This window comes from Helianthus annuus, chromosome 16, assembly GCF_002127325.2.
Source record: "Helianthus annuus cultivar XRQ/B chromosome 16, HanXRQr2.0-SUNRISE, whole genome shotgun sequence".
In the NCBI taxonomy this organism is placed as follows: Eukaryota; Viridiplantae; Streptophyta; class Magnoliopsida; order Asterales; family Asteraceae; genus Helianthus; species Helianthus annuus.
The window spans coordinates 75,746,311-75,772,355 of record NC_035448.2 but is presented as its reverse complement, the minus strand read 5'-3'; the positions used below and the strand labels follow the sequence as shown (position 1 = coordinate 75,772,355).

Sequence of the window (26,045 nt, the reverse complement as noted above, 5' to 3'; positions counted from 1 at the left end):
AACGTCAAAACTACCCAGAACGATAGGAATGAGGTTGATAGAAAAGGGCTGATCGGCAAGGACAAGCTTGCAACCTTTAACTATATGTGTAGCCTCTAAACTTTTGCCATTTGCTATTTCTACCGTGTGCTTGGTGTTCAAAAGTGTTGGAGTGCGCTTAAGCATTTGGCTAACTTTTAAGGACACGTAGCTAGTATCGGCACCCGAATCAAATAAAACAGTAACAAAGAAATCATCCAGAAGAAACTTACCCATCACAACGTTGGGATCATTCCTTGCATCACCCTGACCAATCACGAAAGCACGACCTCTTGCTCCATTACCATTGTTGTTACCCCCGTTATTACCTCTATTGTTGTTCCCGTTTCCCTGGTTGTTGTTGTTGTTCTGATTTTGGTTAAGCTGGGGACAGTTCTTCTTAAAGTGGCCTTCAGCGCCACACTGAAAGCATCCCCTGTTGCCCCGTTGCTGTTGTTGATTTTGCGGTGCTTGCTGCTGCTGCTGGCGATTCTGATTTGCAGGCCATGAGCTCCTGCAATCCTTGGCTTCGTGACCCATCTTGAGACACCTCTGACAACGTCCTTTGTTGCATTGACCACTATGGTGCCTGTTACATTTGTTGCACTTCGGGTGGTTTCCTCGATACCCACCTTGTCCTTGATTACCGGAGGATTGCTGACCAGGACTCTGGTAGCCATCAGTCTTTCTCTGCTGAGACTGAACCGAAGTAGAACCCTTACTGGAGTTTTCATCCCATTTTCGCTTGTTGTCGTTGGGAGCATCAGAAGTAGTGGCGCTAATACGTTTGGGCAGTTTGTTCTGCTCAACTGCCTGATCAGTGAGACGGTGAGCCAACTTGACGATTTGCTGTATAGTGCCAAGGCTAGCTGAGGTTACGTGGCTTTGAATTTCTGGCACCAAGCCCTTAAGGTACAGCTCAATGCGTTTGTAAGGAGGGTCCACCATAGTAGGACACAGGATGGCCAGTTTCATTTGACCTCTTAGTATACGCCTCAATCTCAGACCCCGTCATCTTCAGGTTGAAAAATTCCACCTCTAGCTTGTGGATGTCGTCACGACTGCAATACTCTTCTCTAATCAGTTCTTTGAAGCCGTTCCATGGGGTGGCGTTAGCAACCGCCAACCCAAGCAATTGGACCTGTGCTTTCCACCAGGTTAACGCAGCTCCTTCGAGTGTTCCAGTAGCATACTTCACCTTACGATCTTCCGGGCAATCACACATCTCGAAAACAGACTCGAGCTTCTCGAACCAGTGAAGAAGGCCTACAGCACCTTCTGTGCCGCTGAAAGTGCTGGGTCAGCAATCCATGAAGGTTTTGAATGTGCACACAGGAGGCTGAGCATGTTGACCTCCTGCGGGAACAGCTGCGAGTGCCTCAGCAACTCGTTCGTTGATCAGAGCCGTCAACTGGGCTTGAGTAAGGTTGATACGTCCTCCGCGTCCGCTCATGATCTTTATCACGAAGCAACGTAAGTGAGAAAAGTGTCGTGAAAGTGCGTAAGTGTGGGACGACAGTAGAGAGTAAGCACACAAGGTTCAAGTAGCAGTTATCACGTTAACTAATGCACAGTGCGAGCTATCTAGCCGACAATATAACATAAATCATACCACCTATTGTGTCGAGTCTTGCACGTGGGGCGAAGCGTCGTTGTGGATCGTTGAGCACTGTACAGGTTATAGTCTGGTTTTATCAAAAATCTTTTCCCTTTCTAAAACCAAGTTCACTATAACCAATGGCTCTGATACCAATCTGTCACACCCCCAAAATCCACCATGCGGAGTACTACCGCTTGGAGGCGTGACATGACCAGGATCGGGCCACCAATCATACTGAACTATGTATTTAAGTAATTAAAGCCAACCACAATACGATTGGTGACCGAAAGCTAGTTAACCAAGTTTTAATTTAAACAGCGCAAGCATAAACATAAAGTCCAAAATATGAGTCCATAGTTTATAAGTTAAAGTTTCAAACGCAAGTTTAATAAGTTCATAAGGATTATATATTAAACACGGGACATAACCATCCGTACACCACAACGACTCCTTCCTCGTGTAAGCTCCAAGCATTTAGCGACCTGTAAGGCATGTAACAACGAGTCAACAACAAAGTTGAGTGAATTCACAGTTGGTTGTTTAGTTATAGCATTTGTTTCGTAAATCATTTGTTCGTTTTGAAAACCATGTATTGTATGAGTTTGCATCGTGGTCTTTCTAACATGTTTGCGAAGGTTAGTGGGGGTTTCCCATGTGTTACTAGACCACGCGTATCGACTGCTACAAAAATATAAGAGGTGCCCTAAGTCAATGTCTATCAGCATTGACCCTTTGCCCATAGTCCATTAGTACACGCCCGTCCGACTGGCACGGTGTGAGGTTTGTTAAACCTAATAGCGCTATTAACTAATGACCCGCTCGCCATAGGCCTCGGCGATTAAGTCGATAAATGAGGGACTTAAAGTGATAGAGTTAATGGTCTTATGATCGTGTACGTAGGTTTTACGTACGTGCCCTTCAATCCGAGGACAGTAAAAAGTAGTTTAATAGTAATGATAGTACAAGTAGTTAATCAATCCCATTCCCAAACTCCTGGGAATCCCATGCCTTAGAAAGAGTGTGAACTCACCTCGGTTTGCTCGGTTAGATTCTCAATATAGCTAACAGTCAAGGTCGGTCAATCACGTCCTAATATAATTTACCAGTTAGTCATTTAGTGGCTTTCAAATAGAACACAAAGTTCCTACACGTATCTATCACACAACATGCATCGTTTTAACGGTTTATGCCCCTCTAAGTTTCCCATCCATTCCCCACTCAAAATCAAACATACGATAATGCACATAACATATATACCATGTTAGATCATTCACGGATAGCACACTCGACATTTAGACACGCAAGTCACAACTTATATCAATTCAGCATTAATATTCAAAACCGGCTGTTTTCGGACGTTTTAATAAAATAGTTAAATTATTCCAAAAATTCCCAAATTTTTACAAGATGTCTTAAACTTTCCATATTTTGTTGTGTAAAAACATCGGGGTCCGGTTCACTACCAATATTTTATAAAAAATCATATTCCGGACTGAACTCAGATTTATGAATTTCTGACCACAGTCCACGGAACAATTTATTAAAAATTCATCGAGTGTCCGATTTACGAAATTCCAGTGGGGTAATTACACATGCATCGGTTGTCATCTACTGTACAAATTTCATGGTCCGATTCATCACAAAACTCAGGTTATGACTGAAAGTACGACACCCATTTATTGCTGTCAAAATTCAGCTTAAGTTGCTGTTACAAATTAACACTTTAAAAATAGTAAACGAAGTCTAAAAATTACGATTCCGGTGCCATTAGAACCGTATTTCATAATATCACATTTTAGACTCAAAATATCAGTTTTTTGTTGAGTTTATGACCTGTTTACAGCCAACTGAAGTTGGCTGTAAAACTTGGACAGATTCTGATTTTCAGTGTTTAACCTTCTAAATCGTGTTCGATCGATACCGTTAACAAGTTTAGTGATCACAACAACATCAAACATTAATATTAACCAGTAAATTATCAAGGAAATCAGCAATAATCATATCCACACCAGATCTACATGATTTACACCACTAGTTACTCTTTAACCAACATGTTCAAGACTTTAGTGCAAGTTCTTTAGTGTTTCATAACTTTAATCATCAAATCACCTATTAACCACTTAAATAACATGAAGAACGAACGGATCTAAGTTCTTACCACTAGCTCAAGGCTAGGGAAGTTCGAGTGAAGAAATGTGGTGGTTAATAGCAAATAGAGAAGGTCCTTCCACTTCCGAGAGCACCAAGCTCCGTTGTATGACCCGTAGCACCTTTGTATGCTTGTAGAATGCTTGAAGGTGATCAAGTGATGGTGGTGGTGGTGGTACTAGGGGGCGGCCGAACAAGAGAAGGGAGGAGAGAGTTTGAGTGTGTTGATGAAGATAAGTGATGAATGTGATGATGGACTAGTGGTTTATATAGAGATTAGGATGGCATATGGCATCTAAGTTTGGTATATTCCCTACAAGATTTTTATAAAATATAACAAAGTAATCAAGGGTGGGACCCATGTCCCCTAATCATCCAACATGGGGGGGGGGGGGTAGTAGGTTAGGTGTTAACTAGTTTGATTACTTACTAGTTCTAATCTAAGTATTAGTTACATGATCTAGTTAGTAGATATTTTTAGGAGGTGTTATGATGTTCGGGGATCATAACTAATTCAGAAAAATAAAACAATGCCTCTGGTAATATTTTAGTGTTCCGGATAATGTCCGGTTGTTCAGTTTGATACTGTTCCGTTAAAGTGCTTAATTAATCCGTAAAGTGTCTTTTATATATATTTTTGTAACCCTTTTAATTTCTAACACTTATGAAGTCATAACAGACTATTTAATTACTTTTCTGTACACTATTAGTGTGTCAACATGCACATGTAAATATAACACAGATATCAGAAAGCAGTTACGTAATTCCACACAGTCGTCAAGCACATTAATTATTATTAATAAATTGTACGGAATACATGGGATTTTGAGGGTTGTCACATTCTCCCCCTGTTAAGAGAATTTCGTCCCGAAATTTAGTGCGTGGTTACTGAGGAAGCTAGTTAAGTTGCGTTGTTTTCCTGATTTTCCTAGGGTGTCACAATTTCTAACCGTGAAATCACCAAGATCTAAGTGTTCTTGGGTGATGTCATCATGGTGTTCTTGAAGAACATCATACTTTGGCCTCATTCAACCATGAATAGCTTAGATCTGACCGATTTCCACATAAACAAACTAGGATTTGTAAGAATCTTAACATTTTTCATGGAAGGATTTCCAACTTTTCTTCAACATTTTACACTCAAAACCTTAAAAACCGATAGAAACGGAGCTCGAACCAACTAACTAATCATTCTAACGGTTAAAAGGTTCAAGATTCGGATACTATCTACAAGGTTCACCGATTTCGGGTCAAACATCAAACTACCGTTCCGAACAGTTCACCGGCCGGACTTGGGTGATTCCTGTCCGAACCGGTGAAGCAAGTAAGAACCCATGTTCTATGGTTTAACTCGCTGTCGGAATACCTTAAAATCATGACAAATAATCAAACAACCAAGTGTTAGACGAAAGGCCGACCAGGTTAGAATTGCTGGCCGAACGGTTAGGCTGTTCGAACGAACAGCCTAGCCGATCGAACATACCAGTCGATCGGCCGGGCCAGCCGATCGGCTAGCACATGGTTCCACACTTTCAAAACTTCATGAAGTATGCTATTGATGAAGTGATGTTCGATCGAATATACTACCCGATTGGTAAACATTACTCTTCGGATCATGAGATACTATGCTTCAACACCTAATCGATTTTGCAACTCGATCGTAGTATGGAATGCCAGCCGATCGAACCGGCTGTTCGATTGAGTGACATTCTGCTGAGAACTACATCTGAAGTTCCTAACCGATCGGTTAAGCCGGCCCATCGAACAGACCGTTCGATCGATCGACCTGAAAGGTAAGAACACTTCAGTGTTCTCAAATACTACAACGAAAACTTCAAAAGTTCAAACCATCATACACAAACACATCAGAGGAAGAAACAATCCACTCGAATGGCCCAGCCGATCGAGCCTACTGGCCGATCGAACAGGACTGTTAACCGAACGAACAGCCCGTTCGATCGAACCTGCTGTTCGATCGACCAGGCTATTCGATCCATTTACACTTGTTTGCATTTCCGCGTTACTCATTGTTGTGCTATTGAAATGTTCAGGCTAACCCTACTCTCAGCGCTCCCTTCAATCCATAATCAATCACTGTGAGTATACTCGATCCCTTTTTGCTTTTAACACTTTTGGGTGTTACATACGTTACCTATCAAAATCACAATCGAACACACTATTCAAACTATTTGAACGCTAACCGATTGCATGTATTACGTGACTAAATGTATGATTGTTGTTATGTTTACACGTGGAATGCTGTCTACCTGCCTTAGCAACGTAGTACTATAGTTTGGACTCGGCACCCGTTCACACGGGGGTTGTTAAGGAGAAATACTTGCATGGATTACGGTGGTAATCATGTATTGCGAACTGTCTCAGACAGTCAACCCGCAGTCGTTGGTATCGATAGGTCCATGTTGATAATTAACATGCATCATTTCCCTCTGTGTACATGCTGGTTATGCATAAACTATTCGAACTCTATATGCTATTATTAAACTTGTATGCTCACCTTTACATTTTATGTATTGATTTTATTTTAACGTATGTGACAGGTATTTAAGGTTTTTGCTTGCTAGGGAAGTGAAGCTAGAATAAGTCTCTAGAGGCCCCCAACAAATAGTTGTCTGTCAAGAACAGGCTGCTAGTGCATAGTTGTCTGTAGATCTTGTCAGTCTGGGTCTTTAAGGGCATTGAACAATATTTATGTTTAATTTGAATCTGAGTTGTCGGAACAGGATTAATTGTTTGGATGTTATCTGTAATAACTTGTTATTTATTCGGGATACGGTATGGGACGTATCATTTTGAACTGAATTTGTATTAATAGTTGTTGTGGAAACTTCTGGACAATCTGTTTCGCTCAGTGCCATGCCCCGATGATTCCGCCATCGGTTGGGGTGTGACATCTCCAGCGAGAACCGGGTAAGATGGGGTATAGGATATGTCAAACAAGTGACAGGATTCCCTAAATAGTATCATGACCTGATGTCTGACTTGTTTTTGAAAACATGAATCTGTTAAATACATTGACCTTATGAATGGTATGTATATTACAGTATGTGGAAAATATGATTATATAGATATGTATATCTATAAGGAAATCTAAAAACCATAAGGATTGACAATTTAGAATAAATCACGAGCATGTGTGTCAATAATAATTCCAGATTTCTTTATCAGGAATCTCTCGTATACATCTATAATTCCAATATCGAAAATTATTTCATTTGATCATCCATTTCATAACTCGTGCGACAAGATAAACGATGTAAACCCTTTATGTTGGGACGCCATAAAAGTATAAGAATTCCCTTTGCGTTACCTTAGATTATTAACGCATTAGGAACCCTGTAGCTAAAGTTGTGCTAGGCATAAAACGTCTCAAAACCTGCGCTAATGAGAGTAATTCTACTTTCTTTAAGAACTCTTGCGAAGATAAGAGTAACCACGACTAGGTGCACTTACAAAGACTCCCTTCATATATAATCCTACTAAGATTACCAGTAATAAAGAAGCTGTTACGACATTACATGGGCTGCAAAGGACTAAAGTTGTCCAAACCATTAGTATATATGTTAAGAAGAATGAAGTAATGTATGCTTCAAAATTTAGACATTTAGATAGTGAGACCCGAGCTTCGAAACACATGATCAAGACATATGCCATATAATGGAAAGAATGAAAAGAACTGACAGAAAGGAAATTCTGTCTGCTTCATAAAAAGGAACAAATTGAAACAATGATTCCGGAGGTGATTGCTTAATTAGGTTGAGATTTGCAAAGCCAACCGGAGAAGTGACCACAAGGAGACAAGACAGACTAGCCGACAAAGTTCATCTCTGTGATGAAAGCTGCGAGTTATGCACGGAAGTAAGACATAGCGTATATGGTCTCGGGGTTCATTAACACTAGAGGCATGGAGCTGAATGAAATTCCGACCGACGTTTTCCCAAAGGATCTACTTGGACTATCACCCGATCGTAAGGAGAAACTCAGAAATCATCTGAGACTAGGAACAACACCGATTGTTATATCACAAAGTTAAGACTAATGTAGTAGTGATGCTTTAAGTCATAAGTTTCATAAGAAGCCAAAATAAGTATGTGCACTTAGATTAAATTGCGGATAGATAGGAATGAAGAAGGATGTAGCAAGTTACAAGTATTTAGTTTATTAGCAAGTTAAAACTAAACATTAGAACCCTTTAGGTTTACCTTAACGACTAGAAATGCCAGTATGGAAATTGGATTGATAACAATGAATGTTATTACCAAAATCCCCAAAACAATAAGTTGTAACAACACAATCTGGGTGATTGTGGATCAACTAACCATGTTAGCTCAATTACTACTAATGAAGGAAACCCTTTAGTATAAAACGCTTAGTTAAGTTGTATGGGGATAAATTAGTCTCATTACATAGAATCCCGTTATCTATTGTATTAAATCAAGATAGTCATTTCACTTCTCATTTCTGGGAAAATTTTAACCCGACTTATTTTGAGTAGTGTGAAGGAGCACTACATAGAAAGATGTGCTAAGTACATGTGCAATAAATATTGGTGAAAGTGGGACTATCACTTATCACCCATAAGATTTTTTTCAATAATTAACCTACAAGTATTATTGTTGCCCATTTGAAGCACTTTATGGATGAAGGTACCATCCATTATGTTGAGCAGAAAAAGGACAAAGCAACTATCAGACCAAGAGATCAACAACCCATTAGAAATTCAAAGAAAGAATACTACTAATACGGCAAGAAGAAAAGTTGAGTCAAAAATTTGTTGAACCATTCAAAATCATTAAATAATTTGGATTAGTAGCTTATCAGCTAGAGCTATCAGAAGAAATGACAAGAATACATGATGTATGCCACTTAAGGAATGCCTAGCTGATAAATCTTTTATCGTACCTCTTTAAGATATATAGGTAAATGAAAATTTTAAGTCCATGAAATACCATACAAGTCAAAGATAAGAATCTCAAGGCGTAGAGAAAGGTTCTGGTCAAAGTAAGGTGGGATTCAAAGCAAGGACCAGAATATACTTGGGAACTAGAATCAGAGATGAAAAGAAAATACCCATACTTGTCCAGTAAGTCTCGAGGACGAGATTTAAAACAAGGTGGGGAGGATGTAACGACTCACACAAAAATGTCCTAAAACGCTCCGTAAGTGAAAACCCGAACCCGTATATCCTTCGTATTTACAAAAATCCAAGAAAACAAGAAAAATCAGTCTGTCGCGGGGCGCGACAGCCTTGAATTCTCCGGATAACGATGACGGCCACGTGTCACCCACGTGGCAAGCCTAGGGGGTGAGACGACAGCCCTAGCCGTAGCTAGGCTGGCCCTCGCGGGGCGCGAAATACCACCTTCAAGCCGTCGCGGGCCACGACGAAGCTGAATTTCAGCTATAAATTGGACGAAGTTTGGGCATTTCAAACTGCTCATTTTCTTTTCTTTCTCTTAGCCTCTATTATAACAAAATAGTAGCTCGTTATTATACTCTAAAACCCGAAACTCTGCCCGTTATTAGGGTAATAACTCGATCACTGCTACGGTACTATATCCGATCGATTAAAACCGATCCGATGGATGTTTAAGTGCTGCCGTATACGGCTATACTTTGTCATTCATCGTGAGGGTTTTGATTTCGTGATTATCGTTAAAGTTGAATTGGGTTAATACACTAATACGAGTTCCATTGTTTCTAGAAATAGAACTCATACTCAGGGAGCTGTTTAACCAGAATACTTAGCAATTAAGTAAACTTAATAGTTAAGTAAAACTTAGCAATTAAGAAACTTAATAGATAAGTAAACTTATCAGCTAAGTAAGATTAATTAATCAGTTAAGTAAGATTAATTAAGCTAAGTAAGATTAATTAATCAGCTAAGTAAGATTAATTAACTAAGTAAATTAAACACCTAAATAGATATATATGAAAGTAGATATATATGAGGTAGATAATATATAAGGAAGGTATTATCTGAGGAAGGTTTATCTAGGGAAGGTTCAACTGAGGAAGGTGTATCTGGATAGATAACACCTAAGGAAGTTCTATATGGGATAAGACTTATCCCTTACCTATAAATTGGAAGCTTAGGATTCATTTTTCTTTGCTAATTTCTTCTATTCTTCTCTATATACGTTGGTGTTTTAACCAATAATTACCAATACGATATTCTATCCGATCGATTCGGAAACCAACTAACGAATGCCAAACTGTAATAAGACTATACTTTGTGAATTTCGTTAAGGTTCTGATCTCGTGACCATCGTTAGGTTTGATGTGGTTTTACACTAATACGTATTCCACTCTGTTAAACTATATGTTTAACTATCAGCAAACTCCGATCCATAAACTTACTATCAAACAAGATACTTAATCATCAGAAGATTCAGAACTATAAAGTAAAGGCTTAGTTATCAGAAGGCATAGAATCAAGAAGCTTGTTAAATCAAGACTGCATGCTTATAATGTGAGTCATTCTCTTTTTACCAAATTGTTTCCAAAACCCTATTATTTTCAAAGTTATAATTACAGTGATTAAGTCTTTGTAATCTTCAATTACAGCCGGTATCTGGGGTTTTGTATACATTACTTGATAACCGTCACCATTGGACAACGGGTTAGCCAATGGGTGATATGATCATAGTCACAGATACGGTCGAGTGACAAATACCGTTTGGATAATTGGTTGATATATAAACATTGCAATCTCTCTTAATACTGTAAATTATAACAATGTGCCTTTTGTACAAATTGAATGTACTCACCAGTATTTCCTGCTGACAAAACCTTTTTAAAACGCGTTTCAGGTGATTACAGTAGATTGGAATAAGAGTTGGATACGACACCAAAAGGCTTACAGAAGTGGCTTATTTTAGCAATTAAATTAAATTAAGAAAAGTTGTTTTATGTATTCGAGCTTATCCCATATTAAAGCTACATTTGCAAAACATGGGTTTATCTCATCTGTTTAATAAATAAAATCTGGTGTTTAAAAACTCTGATATTTTTCCTAACTCACGTTCCTGATGAAATTTCCGCTGCAATGTTCTTAAAATAACCACCGGTACCACTTGACCGCTCACGGCTCCCGTCCAGGGTGTGGTCGGGGGTCGTGACACTAGAGGGTATGGTGATGGTCCTCCCTTGGAGGATGATCCGCCACGTAGGCGCCACATCATAGTTCTCCCAAGGATGGTCCATCCCACAAAACTAGAGGGTATAGCGGATGGTCCTAGATGATCCTACCCCGCCACTTTTATGTTTTTTTATTTTTTTAATCTTCTACTTTTTTTAACATTTAACAAATAAACTAACAAAATATTTTCATTAATATTAAAAACACATTACATAAACTTAAAAAAGAAAACATAAACTTAATAAAAAAAACATAAACTTAATAAAAAAACATAAACTTAACAAAAAAACATAGACTTAAATAATTTGATGCTTCTTCATGATGTCGGTTTGTACTTATTTCCCATTCCTTGAGCCGAATCTTTTCATCGGAAATTCGGATTTTTTCATTGGACAATCGGACCTTTTCGCGTAATTTTTCTTCCGCCACACGAGTCTTTTCTTCGATGGCCCACTCCTTCGCCTTCGCCTTTTGGGCCGAGACGTCCGTGTACGTTTTAAAGTGTTCCATATACTCTTCCATCTTCGGGTCCACCTTTTCCTTTTCTTTCCCCTTCGCTCGCTCCTTCTTTGATTTGTCCCGGCCTGGTGGATGCTCCACTTCATATACGGCGTATTCCTCTTCGTCAAACTCGGCGTCATCGTTTAAGTTTATGTGACACCTCGCGTCCGATCCACCGGCGCTAAAACTACCCGATTCCGATGTCCTTTGCCGCTTCCCCATCTCCACCTCGTTGGGAATCGGCGCCCATTTTTGGTGCATTTTCAAAACTTCCCACGCGCGAACGTGTGCGAAGTTCGTATTACCATTGTTCGCCTTGTACATCTCCAACGCCTTTTTAAACACATCTTCGTCGCTCATGCCGCTACGACGCCCACTTGTATATATTTTATTATATTCATCGCAAAACTTATTGATGAACCCGTTCATTTTTCGCCACTTTGATGACACCGAGTCGATATCTCGATACGGGCCTTGGTCCATTAGCTCAAGGAACTTCGCCAAAACCTTGGTCCAAAACCCGTCACCCGTTTGATTATTACCTATAAAATATGTTACAAAAAAATATGTTACAAAAAATATGTTACAAAAAATAAAACACTAATTCAAAAAAAATATAAACTTTAAAAAAAAGTTAGTTTTACGAACCTTTTGTCAGGTGTGTAGACGTGCCTATGTAAGCCTTAGCTAAGGCTTCTTCTTTGATTGGCGTCCACGGTTTCTCCTTTGGTTTTGACGGTTGCTCATCCACCACTTGCTTGCCTTTTCTTCGTTTGCCTTTTTCTTTTTGCGGCTGGGTTTCGGGAACAACTTCCACATCGTCGTCGGGTTTGGATTGTTGAACGAGTTGCGTCGGGATTAGTTGGGGTTGAACGGTGGCGTCGGGTTCGGTTGGAGATTAAAAGAACCCTGCATCATCATTTGTTGAAGGGCTTGATTTTGAGAGAATTGAGCGAATTGGTTCGATGGGTGTTGGAATGAGGCAAAGGCGTTTGACAAATATTGAGAGAATTGGTTCTGTTCGATCGTCGGATAATATCCCGGAACCGAGAAAACATTCAGTTGGGTCGGGTTGTTGGGATTGTTCGAGTTGTTGGGACGTTCAGGTTATTCGGGTTGTTGAAGGGATCCATGATAGAGTATAAGTTTATAAAAGTGGAAGATGATTTAAAAAAATAAAGTGAGAGAGATGAGAAAATGAGGTTAATGTCACACCCTGGCTTTTGCGGAAGCGTGGGTTTATTTGGTGTGACTTCTTAATACCATAGCACAATCACAACAATGCTATATGAAAATAAAACACATGATAGTCATCCATTTATTAAGTTTTAAAAGTTACACAACGACATTGTTTTGAAAGTCGACACATAAAACACAATACAACCATGACATAATTAAAACATGTTCATACGACACTACAAAAGACTTGAATAAAAAACACGGTTTAAGACTTGTAACCCGTCCAGGCAAGGGTCACACTTCCTAAACCTGGATGACCTCATTATTCCCTACGCAGCTTGACACGATTGCATACTTCGCCAGATCAACTAATTTCTTGAAATACATGTAGTTTGAAAAATCAACAAAAAGTTGAGCGAGTTCATGTAAAAGTGAGTATGTATAAACCTTTAATGTATGTATAAAAGTCCCTGGTATGCAGCAATAAGGAAAAAGAGGTCACCAATGGGTTGCAAAGCCACTGGTATGTGTGAGCAGTGGCGAAGCTTGAAGTTTTCATCGGGGGGGTCGAAAACGTATATACCCAAAAATTTCTATAGAACCGGGGGGTCGAAAACGTATACACCCAAAAATTTCTATACGAAAACTACATGTACAACACTACTGAACGAAAAGTTCGGGGGGTCGGGCGCCCCTCCCGGCCCCTTAAATGCTACGCCCCTGTGTGTGAGAAGGTGCAGGAAAACTCAAACCTAGCAAATTTGTTACCGGGCTTCGGCGGTAAGACACAGTCACCTCTATGGGCCGCCCCGGCCTCACGGGTGTGCGCTCGCTACACCCAAATAGATCTATCACTCTTGTGTCCCTCGGTCCTAACAACGAGGATTAATGGCCTTAAGTGTTGTACCCACCCCTCACATGATCTAGTAGTAAACCCTCCCTACGCTAACCATACCATGTAAATAAATGTTTGTAATCATTGTCGCATGTATTTCACCCCCGAAGTATAAAACTGAAAACAGTAAAGAGAAAAGGGGGACATGAACTCACCGAAGTGCGTATCCGGTAACGTCAACCTCAAACTCGATCTGCTGCACGACGACCTACACGTACTAATGTCTATTAGATGAACGGGCCGTGCCTTGGCTTAGGGTTTAGTGTTTTGAGTTGCGTTACTTCGATATTATACTTGTTAAAATAATATTAATTATTTTAACTTAACTTTTGTTTTGGGAAAATAGTTAGGAAACTATTTCGTATTCACACTTCCCAGGTATTTATATGTGTATTTCCTTCCCAAGGATGGGGGTATTTTTACATGTACCTTTGTAATTCCGAAAAATATATTTTAAGTCCCACTTAGAAAAATATATTCAAATTACTTGTCCTAAAACATCTTAATTCAATATATATATATATTTCCCAAAAATATTATATTTTACCTCATAAATTTTCCAAAATAATATTCTACCAAAAATATATGTATAGGAGTATTTTTCCGAAATACTACATAAGTCACGTTTTAGCGTTTCGTATTGCTTTAACAACTGCGTAACTTAAATATTTATTTCGTGAGGGTTTTGGTAATTTCATGGTATATAATAGTTATATTATTTCACCCTAAAAATAATATAAAAACTAGTTTATAAAATAAACAAATAATCACACAAGAGTTTTAGTATAATATATATATTCTAAATATATATTTATCAAATTTTATTACGAAAATCAATGTTGGTGCAGTTGTCTGTCAACTACATCTTAGTTCGAGTCTTAGGCTAGGGTTGATTGTATTATGCACGGAAATCAAGAAATCATGTTTTAGACATGGTTCCGCTTATGTGTCATAGGTAGTTCCGCTTGTATGTCATTTGTTAGTTCCGCTTGAATGACAGCAGGAGGTTTCGCTTATGTGAGCATGTACATTCAAGCGAAACCTCATGCCTATATATAGGTGGTCTCATAAGCGGAACATAGTAGCAGTTGTGGTGTGTAACGGCGAAGCCCTGCCAGTTTGTCTCTAGAGCTTGTAATTTGTTAGCAAATCAATATAAAAGAGACGTTAAAGTGTGAAATCAAGCTAAACAAAGACTGAATCAATGAATTCCACCTCTGATTCAGTCTGAGCACTCTTCTGATCGACTCATCAGGTCGTCTGACGATCCTACATGTGGTATCAGAGCTCAGGAGGAAGAGTTCTTACCGTTTAGTTCGTTTTCACTCAAAAATTCTGATTTCTACACCTTCTTTCATCAGTTCAGAGAGTTTTACCGGTTAAAATTGGACCAAAATTTCGCAGATTGTGTGTTATTGGACATAGATAAACCCTGATAAATTTCGGACCAAATTACGGACTAAAAATGGGTCAAATTACCTTCGGATTAGGTTCCGCTTATTCGGACAGCAGGTAGTTTCACTTCTATGACCACCTAGTTCCGCTTCCGTGACACCAAAATCAGGTAGTTTCGCTTCAAATTTCAAGTGGTTCCGCTTGAAAGGTTCGTTTCAAGTGACAAGTTGAAGGTTCCGCTTCAAGGTTCCGCTTCAAGGAACAATTTTTGTAATTTCGCTTGTTAGGTTTCGCTTCATTGATCATCAAGGTTTCGCTTATCTGAACACCTCAGGTTCCGTTTCAAAGTTCATCAACAGGTTCCGTTTCAAAGTTCATCAACAGGTTCCGCTTCAAAGGACAATCGGGATTTCGCTTATCTTATCCGGTCAAAACCTGGTTTCGCTTGTGTGAACAATACAGATTTGTCGGGATTGGTTAGAAAAATGGAAATGGTCTTTGATGAACAAGAAAACTATTATTTCGAGAGATTTAATAATTGGAATCAAGGGTATATAGATGAGAGTTATAAAAGATTGAGCAAGGATGGATGGGCAAAAAGGTTTAAATACTTTGTATGTTTGAAAGATGAAACTTTGGAAGATCTAGAAAACCGATATGGAGTTTTACTTAGTTACTTGAAAAATCATGAGATATTTCTGTCAGATGCTGAAAAGATAGAAAAGTTTGCAGATGCATTACCTGTTGAATGGAGTGAATGTTTGAAAAATTTAAGGAAGGATTCAATTTTTTCAAAATTACATCTAAACAGATTCATCAGCATACTTAAAACTCATGAATTTGAAAATAGAAAGAAAAGAAAAGACATGATTAAAGTGTTGGAAAATCATTTGATGGATTTGGGTTTAAATGTGATTGAGGAGATGATCAAAAGGATTGTTGAATGTGTTAGGGCAAAATATGTGATGAAATACGACATCAAGAGAGGTTGTTATATTGATAATAATGGAAATCCTCTTGATTTTGTTAAAATCTTTTGTGCAGGTACATTTAGGGCAAATGAAGAAGGAGCTTCAAAAGTTGAAGAATCTGTGAAGAATGAAACAGTGTGCTCAAAATGTGACAACTTTAAGACTGATAATGACAAACTCATGAAAAATGCGGAAAGTTTGGCATTGGAGACCAAGAAGTTGAATGATGAGAAGCAAGCTGATTTTAAACAGATTCTTATGTTGCAGGGAAATTGTGAGAAATTGAAAGCTGAAAATGACAAACTGATGGATGGTTTGAACAGTTTGCAATCTGAAAACAAAAGTGAGAAAGAAAAGGAAAAAGTCTTGAAAGAAAAGATTAAAAGTTTTGAATTTGATAAATCAAGAATTGAAAAAGATTTTCAAGATCAAATCAAAATTCTTGAAGATGGGAGAAATATTTTTAGTCAAAACAACATTGAAAAACAAAAAATGATAAATTCCCATCTTCAGAAAATTATTAAACTAGAAAAAGAAGGTGAAAATGCTCAAAAGAAAATTAAGGAGTTAGAAAAAGACCTTGAAAGCAACAAGAAATCCTCAGAAAATGAAGATTTCTGGATAAAATTGGAGAACAAAAATCTGAAAGCTAATGAGACAAAATTTCAAGAACAGATAAAAGTTCTGGAAAATGAAAAGTCTGCTCTTGAAAACATGAAAAATGAGAATGAAAAATCTATCAAGTCTCATCTTGAAAGAATGTCTCAACTTGAAAATGAAGCTGAAAATTCAAGAAACAAGATCGATGAACTTGAGAAGAAATTGATAGGTTTTGTGACTTCTTCAGAGAGTTTGAATTTTCCCTGTCCAAAACCAATCAATTCTGTTCCAATAAGTGACGATGTCACAAACTTTGACAATGTCAAAGTCAAAGGTTGTGATGGGAAATCTGATGATGAAAAAGAAAAATTTCAGAAAACTGTTCTACAATCGACTGAAAAGGGAGAATGCTCTAAGCAAAAACCTTTGAAGAAGAAAGTAGAACAGAAACAAAAAGATAAAAATTTGAAAAATGTTCAAAAAGATAATAAAAGCTCATCAGATCGATCATCCAATCAAAATCAAAATCAAAAATCACAAAAATTAAAAAATGAAAACTCAAAAATTGTTGGTAATAAGTGGTGCAGGTCGGACCACAGTGCTCAAAAGCCAAATCCAGCAAACTTGAGGAAGGAATATCACCAAGCCAGACAATGCTATGATCTAAGCGTTTGGTGTGAAGGTGATATATGGTACGATAACAGAGTGTGTTACCGATGCGGCTATCAAAGACACATTGTTGTTAACTGCCAAGGTTGGAGCTATGAGACGAGAAGGTGCTTTAACTGCAATATCAAAGGTCATATTGCCATAGATTGCCCAAGGAGATCAAATGAAAGATTGAGGGGTAAGTCTCAGAAATTGGCAAAGATTCCAGTCAAATTCAAGCCCCATGAACAGAAGGTTCTAAAACCTAAAGTTCAAGAATAGACAATTCAAGAAAAGAAAGTCAAACTTTCACAGGGGCAGAAAGACAGACTGAGGAAAAAGAGAAAGAAGGCAAGAGAGTATCTCGAGAAGATTTTGTCCTCGGGTTCATTTGTTGGTAAAAATAAGAGTTCTTCGACTCCTTTGATTACAAAGTCAAGCAAGACGAATTCATCGGATACAAATCTGAGGACGAAAGAAGAAAAGAAGAAGAAAAAGGTCGGCGATGAATCTGACGGGTCAAAGTCAGACAAGCCACCTTCAGGCGATGAATCTGACAGATCTAAGTCAGACAAGCCTTGTGTAGGCAATGATTCTGGTTCGTCAAAGCCAGAGGAGCCATTGGTTGAGGTAAAAAAGGAGAATTCTGGTTTAACAATGGATGATGCAAACTTTCCACCATTGTTGAACAAGAATTCGAAATCACCCAAGGACCGTCAGGCTTGGGTGAATCTGTTTAAATGAAAAACCTGACTTGCCGGAGTTCCCAGGTTGGTAAGCGTGGAACATGAATCGGCACATTTTTTGAGAAATTTCACTTAGGTGATTTTTCGGCTTACATGTGGTAAATCAGGGACATTAAGTTGTACTTGATTTTCTACAAATGGTTTATGGTAAAACTGGAAATGATAAATCTGTCATGTGGATGAAGAAAACAATGTGATGAAGTAACCCCGAACCTACAAATGTTTGGTTAACAAACTTATTTTTCCGGAAAAACCATTTTGATTAAAACAAACTTAAGTGTATATTGTTAGCAGATCAATAAAACAAACTTAAGTGTTTTGAAATCACAATGGGAAAATAGTTTGTTGAGAGGGGGAGTTCTGATTGTTTACGCTAGGAAGATGGCGAATTGAAGTGATTCTCATCAAGTTGTCAACTTTGTACAGTTTGTTTCAAATTTTCCCAGAAAATCAAAATTGAAACATATTTTGATTTTAGGGGGAGTAAAATTAAAAAAAAAATAGAAAATTTGAAAATGTCAAAAACATTGAAAAAAATTAAAAATGAGTTTTAGTGCGAATAGGGGAAATGATAGTACATCAGCTAGACTGGCACAGTACGCTAAAGATTTGTAATGTATAAATGCGATTAAGCAGTCTCGCTAATGATGTGCCGGTAGGTTTTCAAAGAATTAGTAGATCAGTTTGGGATATAAACATAAATTTCACTTGCGTCTACGTGGGGAACACCTCCAGGATATATAGGTAACCCCTGAAATCCTGTTTGAAGGGTCCCGTATTCTGAGATACTAGGTCTTTATGCTCAGTGATATCTGGGGTATTATCCCGGGACTTCTGCTGTATGGAAGTACTGACCTAGTCCCCGGATAATACTTTCTGCAAAAAGCTTTGAAATATAAGCTCGCCCTCAGTATGCTGATGAAACAATAAAATTGATAGTCGCTGCTGTTGTAAATAAAAGATCCTCTAAAGGGGACACACCTTAAAGTCGAAGCCGCCATCTCTCTGCGTATACGGAAGTATCGACCTGAGCTCTCACGGCCCTCGCACTTACCCCTTTACAGATATCATCTGTGGTATACTCACCTGTAAGACTGGATACTGGGGTCTGGTTATGGGAGTATATACTGAGGTGGGACACATGTATAGGTTTAAGTTCTAAAACACTAAATCTGTATCCCGAACAGGTTGCACATTTTGTGAGAATTTAAGTGGATCAGAATATCGGCAATCTACGCGAATTGTTTAAAAGCTTAAAATGAATTAATAGCTTAACGGTACTAGTGTTTAGTCAACATCTGATATGATCCTCTTGCACAAACTCACAAAAATATGTTTGTTCATATTTCATTTCTGCATTTAATTTTTGCATTTATATTTTGAAAATCCAAAAAGATTTTCGACAACTGATGTTGGAGAGCTGATATTCAAGATCTCAAAGGCTAAACATGATGAACAGTGGTTTGATTAATTTGATTTGATAGGGTTAATCAGATTTTGGAAAGTTTTATAGGTTTTAAATGAGAAAAATTCTTGAATATACTTAAATGATTAGTTGATTCATTAAGTTGAATCACAATTTTGTTTGATTGTGATAGAGTGTTTGAGTTGTGCAGGTTTCTGATCCTGTTGCTACGAAAAGCCAGGAGATACATCAGAACCTGAGAAGAAGTTTAAACTGATAAAGCCATGAGTTGATTTCAATGGTGATAACGATTTCCAGACGGCGATCCCAGCATGATGATAGGGGGAGTCTGATGAAAGTTAGAGCCAGAGAAAGATCCGGGTACTTAATTCCAGGAAGAGTTCCTGAACAAGACCGCTTAAGAGTGAAGAGCTGTCAAGGCTTGAAGACTCTCACTGAAGATTCCGTCAACATTCAAGGGGGAGTCTGTTGGTGCAGTTGTCTGTCGACTACATCTTAGTTCGAGTCTTAGGCTAGGGCTGATTGTATTATGCACGGAAATCAAGAAATCATGTTTTAGACATGGTTCCGCTTATGTGTCATAGGTAGTTCCGCTTGTATGTCATTTGTTAGTTCCGCTTGAATGACAGCAGGAGGTTTCGCTTATGTGAGCATGTACATTCAAGCGAAACCTCATGCCTATATATAGGTGGTCTCATAAGCGGAACATAGTAGCAGTTGTGGTGTGTAACGGCGAAGCCCTGCCAGTTTGTCTCCAGAGCTTGTAATTTGTTAGCAAATCAATATAAAAGAGACGTTAAAGTGTGAAATCAAGCTAAACAAAGACTGAATCAATGAATTCCGCCTCTGATTCAGTCTGAGCACTCTTCTGATCGACTCATCAGGTCGTCTGACGATCCTACAATCAACCTCCGGTACTTAGTATTTTTGTAACAAACATCATGGCGAAGTTTATTTTGAAAACAAGGTTAAAAATATATTCGTAAGCACTTGCTAGAAAGATATTTTCTAAGTCTTGAGATTTTTAGAAAATTTCGCCAAAGTATCCCCTAAAAACGGAGGTGTCCATGCTTTTAAGCATATCATTTTCTTTTCGAAATTAATCAACAATCACCAATAACCAATTCTTACTTTACCAAGAGCAAAAACATATGTGTTTCACACTAGTCATGAACTTGATATATCTCGAAAACGCATAGTAACTCGGTAAGACTTTTAGTGGACCTGTTTACTTTTCGAAACATATTTATTTCTTTAAAAAATCATTCTCTTAAAATAATTTAGTGTTTACAACTTGTAAGAAATTTTACAAAATTTTAACTCTTAAACTCTTCTTGTAAATAAAAGCTTTTTTTTACACTTATTTTACTTACAAAAATTATGTAAGAGTATGTAAAAGTCGTAAACTTTTAGAGATCGTTTCTTGAACTCGGTTTGTTTACAAAAACCTTTTGTAAACTTGGATTAACATACTCATCAACTTACTAGCTAGTTTATATTTTGCGAAAAATCATTTTTATCAAGTTCATGTCTAGTTAGAAAGTGGTTATTTTTCATAACACATAACCATTTTCTTTTCTTGTTAAATCATGTTTCCCAACATTATTTAACAAGATCATATGGTGATTATCATCACAAAACTAAAAATCATCATAAGACTAACAACATACTCATGACTACATCAATTAGTATCGTTTATCATCTTCAAGTTAAACTTTCATGTAGAGCTTTATGTTCATCATTCTTGTTCTTGTAAATTTAGTGTTCTAGTTCTTGTATGCTTTAAATATAATCATCATCTACATATTTTAACTAAGAAACAAGATGAATAAGGGTGCACAAGGAACTTACTACTAGCACAAGGCTAGGGTAGAAACTAGTGATGAAGATGATGAGAAAAAGATGAGGAACAAGCAAGAACAAAGCTCCCTTGATGCTCCACAAGCAGCAAGCCTTCTTAGAATCACCTTACAAGCTTGAATGAGACTTGAAAATGGAGGATGATGGTGGTTTTATGGTGGTGATGGTGGCGGTTTGGGTGGAGCCGAAAGAGAGAAGGAGAGTGAGAGAGAGGGAGTGTTAAGTGAGTAGTGATGGTTGTGATCATAGGGCCATACTTATAGAGATACTTTCCAATATATTGGCAACTACAACAAGCTACTAATCATTATAATAATGTGATTAAATCTACTCAAAATATATATATATGAGGCATGGTGAAGATGATATGGTGGGTCCATTTGGGACCGATTTCGGCTGGGGGGGGGGGGGGTAAAGGGGAACATTTTGTAACTAAAGTGTAAATGGTAGTTAGAATTCAAGTGTTGAACTTATATATGTTAGTTAATTGATTTTTAGTGGGTGTTAGGGTGTTCGGGGTTCACGACAAGCCAAGAAATAGTAAAACAATGTGTCTAGCAAAAATTTTGTGTTCCGGGTAATGTCCGGTTATCCAGTTAGATACTGTCCCATTAAAGTGTTTAATTATTCTTTATAGTGTCTTTTATATATATTTTTGCAACACAATTAATCCCCGACACTTAGGAAAATATACAGGACCATTCTGACATATTTTTGCACCTTACTAGTATTTTAAAATGCTGAATTTTATTAATGAGTGCAGAATTCTGCATTTAAAGTGTGTTTTAGACACTTCCCGGCACTGTAACTATCACCTAGTGATGCAGTTTTATGGTCCTCATTTCCCTACACTCCATACTAGTATAATATCCTGTCCCTGGCCCATACTGGGCCTTACAGACACTGTCTGTCTATTGCTGGCATTGTCAGCATATTTTTGAATTATTCGTTCAGTGTGCTAACTGTGCTTTGTGCATCAGGTATGTCACTAAAGTTTGTGTGTAATATACGGAGTGACGGTATGAAATATGATGCATATGTATGTATGTAACAGAAAACAGAAAGCAGTTTAATTACAGTTGTAATCAAGCACAGTCATTAAGCACAAATTTAATATTAATTAAGTGTACGGATACCTGTAAATGTGAGAGTTGTCACAGTTAAAATGGTGAATGGAGGTGAAAATGGATTTGAAATTTATATATTTTAGATTTTTGACCGTTGCTTTTTTATTTTAAATTGGAAATTTATTTTTTTTTTATTTTAACGGTAACTTTTGAAAATGGGACCCACTATTTTGGATCGTCGCCAACGTCTTATGCCGGACGGAGAGGACGGGACGGGGGGGGGGGATAGTGTTCTGCCGCCGCCGAACCTCGACGGGGATGGGGACGGTCCCCATACCCAGTAGCCTAACCGTCTAAATTAGTCCGGCCGGAGATTTTGGGTGGTGGTGGGGATTATATAGGGTGTGAAACTGTGGCAAACGATTGGGAAACCGTGATCGTAGGAGATGCGTCGATTTGGTTTTTAATCATTTTTCGAAAGGTGCGTTGCGTTGGTTGTCAACCGTGAAGTCCTGTCCGTTTGGTTATTTTGAAAGTTTTTGTCAGGTTTTTCTGAATATTTTTGTTCAGCGTGTCGGTTTGGATCCCCGGATTGTTTGCATGTAGCCCAGTGCATCCGTTTGGATTGTTGTTCGATTGTTTACCATAAGTTCATCATCGAACTTGAATTGCAATCTATTGTTTGTGATTGATTATACATATTAGGGAACTTGAATTATGTTTGAAATTAAAACTTTTAAAACAAATTTTGATGTCTCTTGTTGATGAACTTGGATGAAATCTAATAATATTTATGGTTACATCAAAAGCAAATGAAACGGATATATTTGTTAGAGACGGACACGAAACCTTGGTTGAAGTCCAAGAGAAAGAAAAAACCAAAATATGATTTTCTTCAATAAAATTAAAAAAAGAAAGCAACCCATTAATAATCATCACACGTGTCTATGCATAGCCCTTTATTTTCATAAATTGAATCTTCTGTTTTGAATCGTTGTGACGGTTATGCATCACCCTCACAGTTTTGTGAGCGGTAACGGTAACGCAACCTTGCTTGTTTTTTTATTATATAGTAATAAACAAAGGGTAAAATGAAAGGGTGTAAGGAAAATGAATTAAAAGGTATTATTTTTAAAGAAATAAGACATTTGTATAAGAGATATAAGGGTAAAATGAAAGGGTGCGAGAAAAATGAATTAAAAGGTATGACTTTAAAGAAATAAGACATAACTCAAGTTGCTTTTTGTATAAGAGATATGATTCTAAATAAATTGGTTTTACTTATTTTTTATATGAACGATTCTTACAATCTTATTTCCAATTGTGAAAGCGTGTTCCATACACGTCCCAATACCCCCCCCCCCCCCAGGTTGTGCATAAAATATATAAGTTTGTTTGCAATTACCCGTTGAAAGTCTCAAGTACATTTTAGTACGAGTTTCGTACAAAAGATGAAACACGGAAACTAAAATTATATGAAAACTAAAAAAGACACTGGATTACTACTCTATTAGCCAACGACAACAACAAAAAAAAATTGTATGCAAGCATGGTTCGGGTAAATAGGCATGTATGTTTCGGGTAATCGGACTATGACCCCGTCCCATACTTACAAATTATTTTAGTACTAATCTTATACCAATCCCATAGCTAAATTCACATACCATTACTCATCCCAAATGTTTTTGATTTAGGTTTCAGCCATCCCTAATTATATAATAAGGGGCTTTGGGTAATATGTTAACGAACTAATGATTTTTATTTGTGGGAGGCATGGGCTTGTGTTGCCCTTGCAAAAAGAGCTATTATTGCAATAACGCCTTGGAAGTTAAAACACGCTAGATAAGTTTCACTTTTTTTAACATGATCGACTCATTTGACTTGTTATAGGCTTGCATATATTTTGATTTTACATCAAAAATGATTACCTGAATTGCTTCAAAAATAACTTTAACGTGAAATGGTACTAACTTTATGCCCCGCTTGCGGTGTGCACATATAATGTATATATGTGTGGGCGCTCGGGGGGCAAAAGTGAAATGATACTAACTTTAACGTTATTTTACTAATTTCGTGAAAATAACGTTAAAAGCGGCGGATGGTTAATCATGCATCATGTGGTGACGTTGATAGCTGAAAGACATGGGGATGTCCAGAAGTTCCAAATTGTATCAAGTCATCAATATCTTTGGCGTACTTCTCTCTATCAGACCCGAATGCTCCTCTATATGGGTCTGGATTTGTTGCATGAAGGACCTCGTTCTAGTGGTCGAAAGAAGAACTAAAATTAGCTAGCGTACATGTGGTTTTATAATGTCACCCTTACTTTATAATAAATAAACATAAACATAATGTTTTCTTTCTATTTTTAATTAATACATTTTTGTATGATAAGTGTTAGTTTAAAACACCAAATGTCCCTCTATACATGACACATAAAACAGTTAATGTCGACTTACTAAGAAATTACAATTATTTGATGAAGACACATTTGTCATTTTGTGAAAAGATAAAGGTGTTGCCAACTTAAAAAAAAAAAAAAATCAGAGAGTGACATCTAAAACGACATCTAAGCTTGTCGTATCACTTATGAACCGATGATTTTGATGACAAAATAAGCATTATAAAAAAACACGCAAACGTAGCTATTAATGTATTCCCACGTTCCAAAATTAGGAAACGTCTTTTATCACGTAATATAACAAACACATGTTATATTCACGAATGAAAATTTAAAGTTCAGAGTAATATTTTATGGTTTATGTTTTAAATTAAAAAAAAAACTAATTAGCGGTTGTTCATGAATTTACCTGAACAATGTTGAACTTCCAGTTGGATTATGCAGTTGCACCCATTGTTCCAGCTGCGTTCCCTTGGTACGCGTTCCTCAATGATATGATATCTTGGCAACCTGTGTATAATCGCGCTATCATCAACGCTAGCTCATTGGCTTCCGTGTCCAAATTTGTAAAAAACACCACTTGCACAATTATATAAATAAATATGAAATTAATGAAACCATATGTTATTAGCACAATCATTATATATATATATATATATATATATATATATATATATATATATATATATATATATATATATATATATATATATATATAGTGTTAGGTTAACGTACAATGGCCCTTATCGTATAATATGTACGCGATCATCTCAGCCGTCCGATCTGGTGCGAATTCACTTTTGAACATGCGATTTGTGCTGAAAAACCAATATGCGAAATTACTACAAAAAACCAACATACGATTTCATCAAAAATACCAACATGCGATTTTAAACATGCTTTTTATAACGTGCGATTTCACAATATCGTACGTATTGTACGTTAAGGGATATTGTATTTTTCACTTTCACTATATATATATATATATATATATATATATAGAAAGTGTATTGTACAATAGGGCTTATCGTACGATACGTACGCGATCATCCCGGTCGTTCGATCTGGTGCCGATCTGGTGCGAATTCAATCTTCGCATGTTATAAAAAGGCAAATGAAATCGCATGGCTTGAAAATGCAATGAAATCGCATGTTTGAAATCCCATGCAAATGAAATCGCATGTGAAAAAATGATTAGCATGGGGTAATGTGAAAAATGGCATGGGGTGTGTAGATGGACAAAATCGCATGTGGAAGATTAATATCGCATGTGAAAAAATGGCTAGCATGGGGTAATGTGAAAAATACATGGGGTGTGTAGAATCGCATGTGGAATATTGAATATCGCATGTGAAAAAATGGCTAGCATGGGTAATGTGAAAAATGGCATAGGGTGTGTAGAATCGCATGTGGAAGATTGAATATCGCATG

At 37.4% G+C, this 26,045-nt stretch overlaps 1 pseudogene; it reads right to left on the bottom strand.

Moving 5' to 3' along the window:
* Window positions 1-25,422, bottom strand: part of LOC118488208 — a 105,266-nt pseudogene extending 79,844 nt beyond the window's left edge.
* Between the last annotated feature and the right edge of the window lie 623 nt (window positions 25,423-26,045).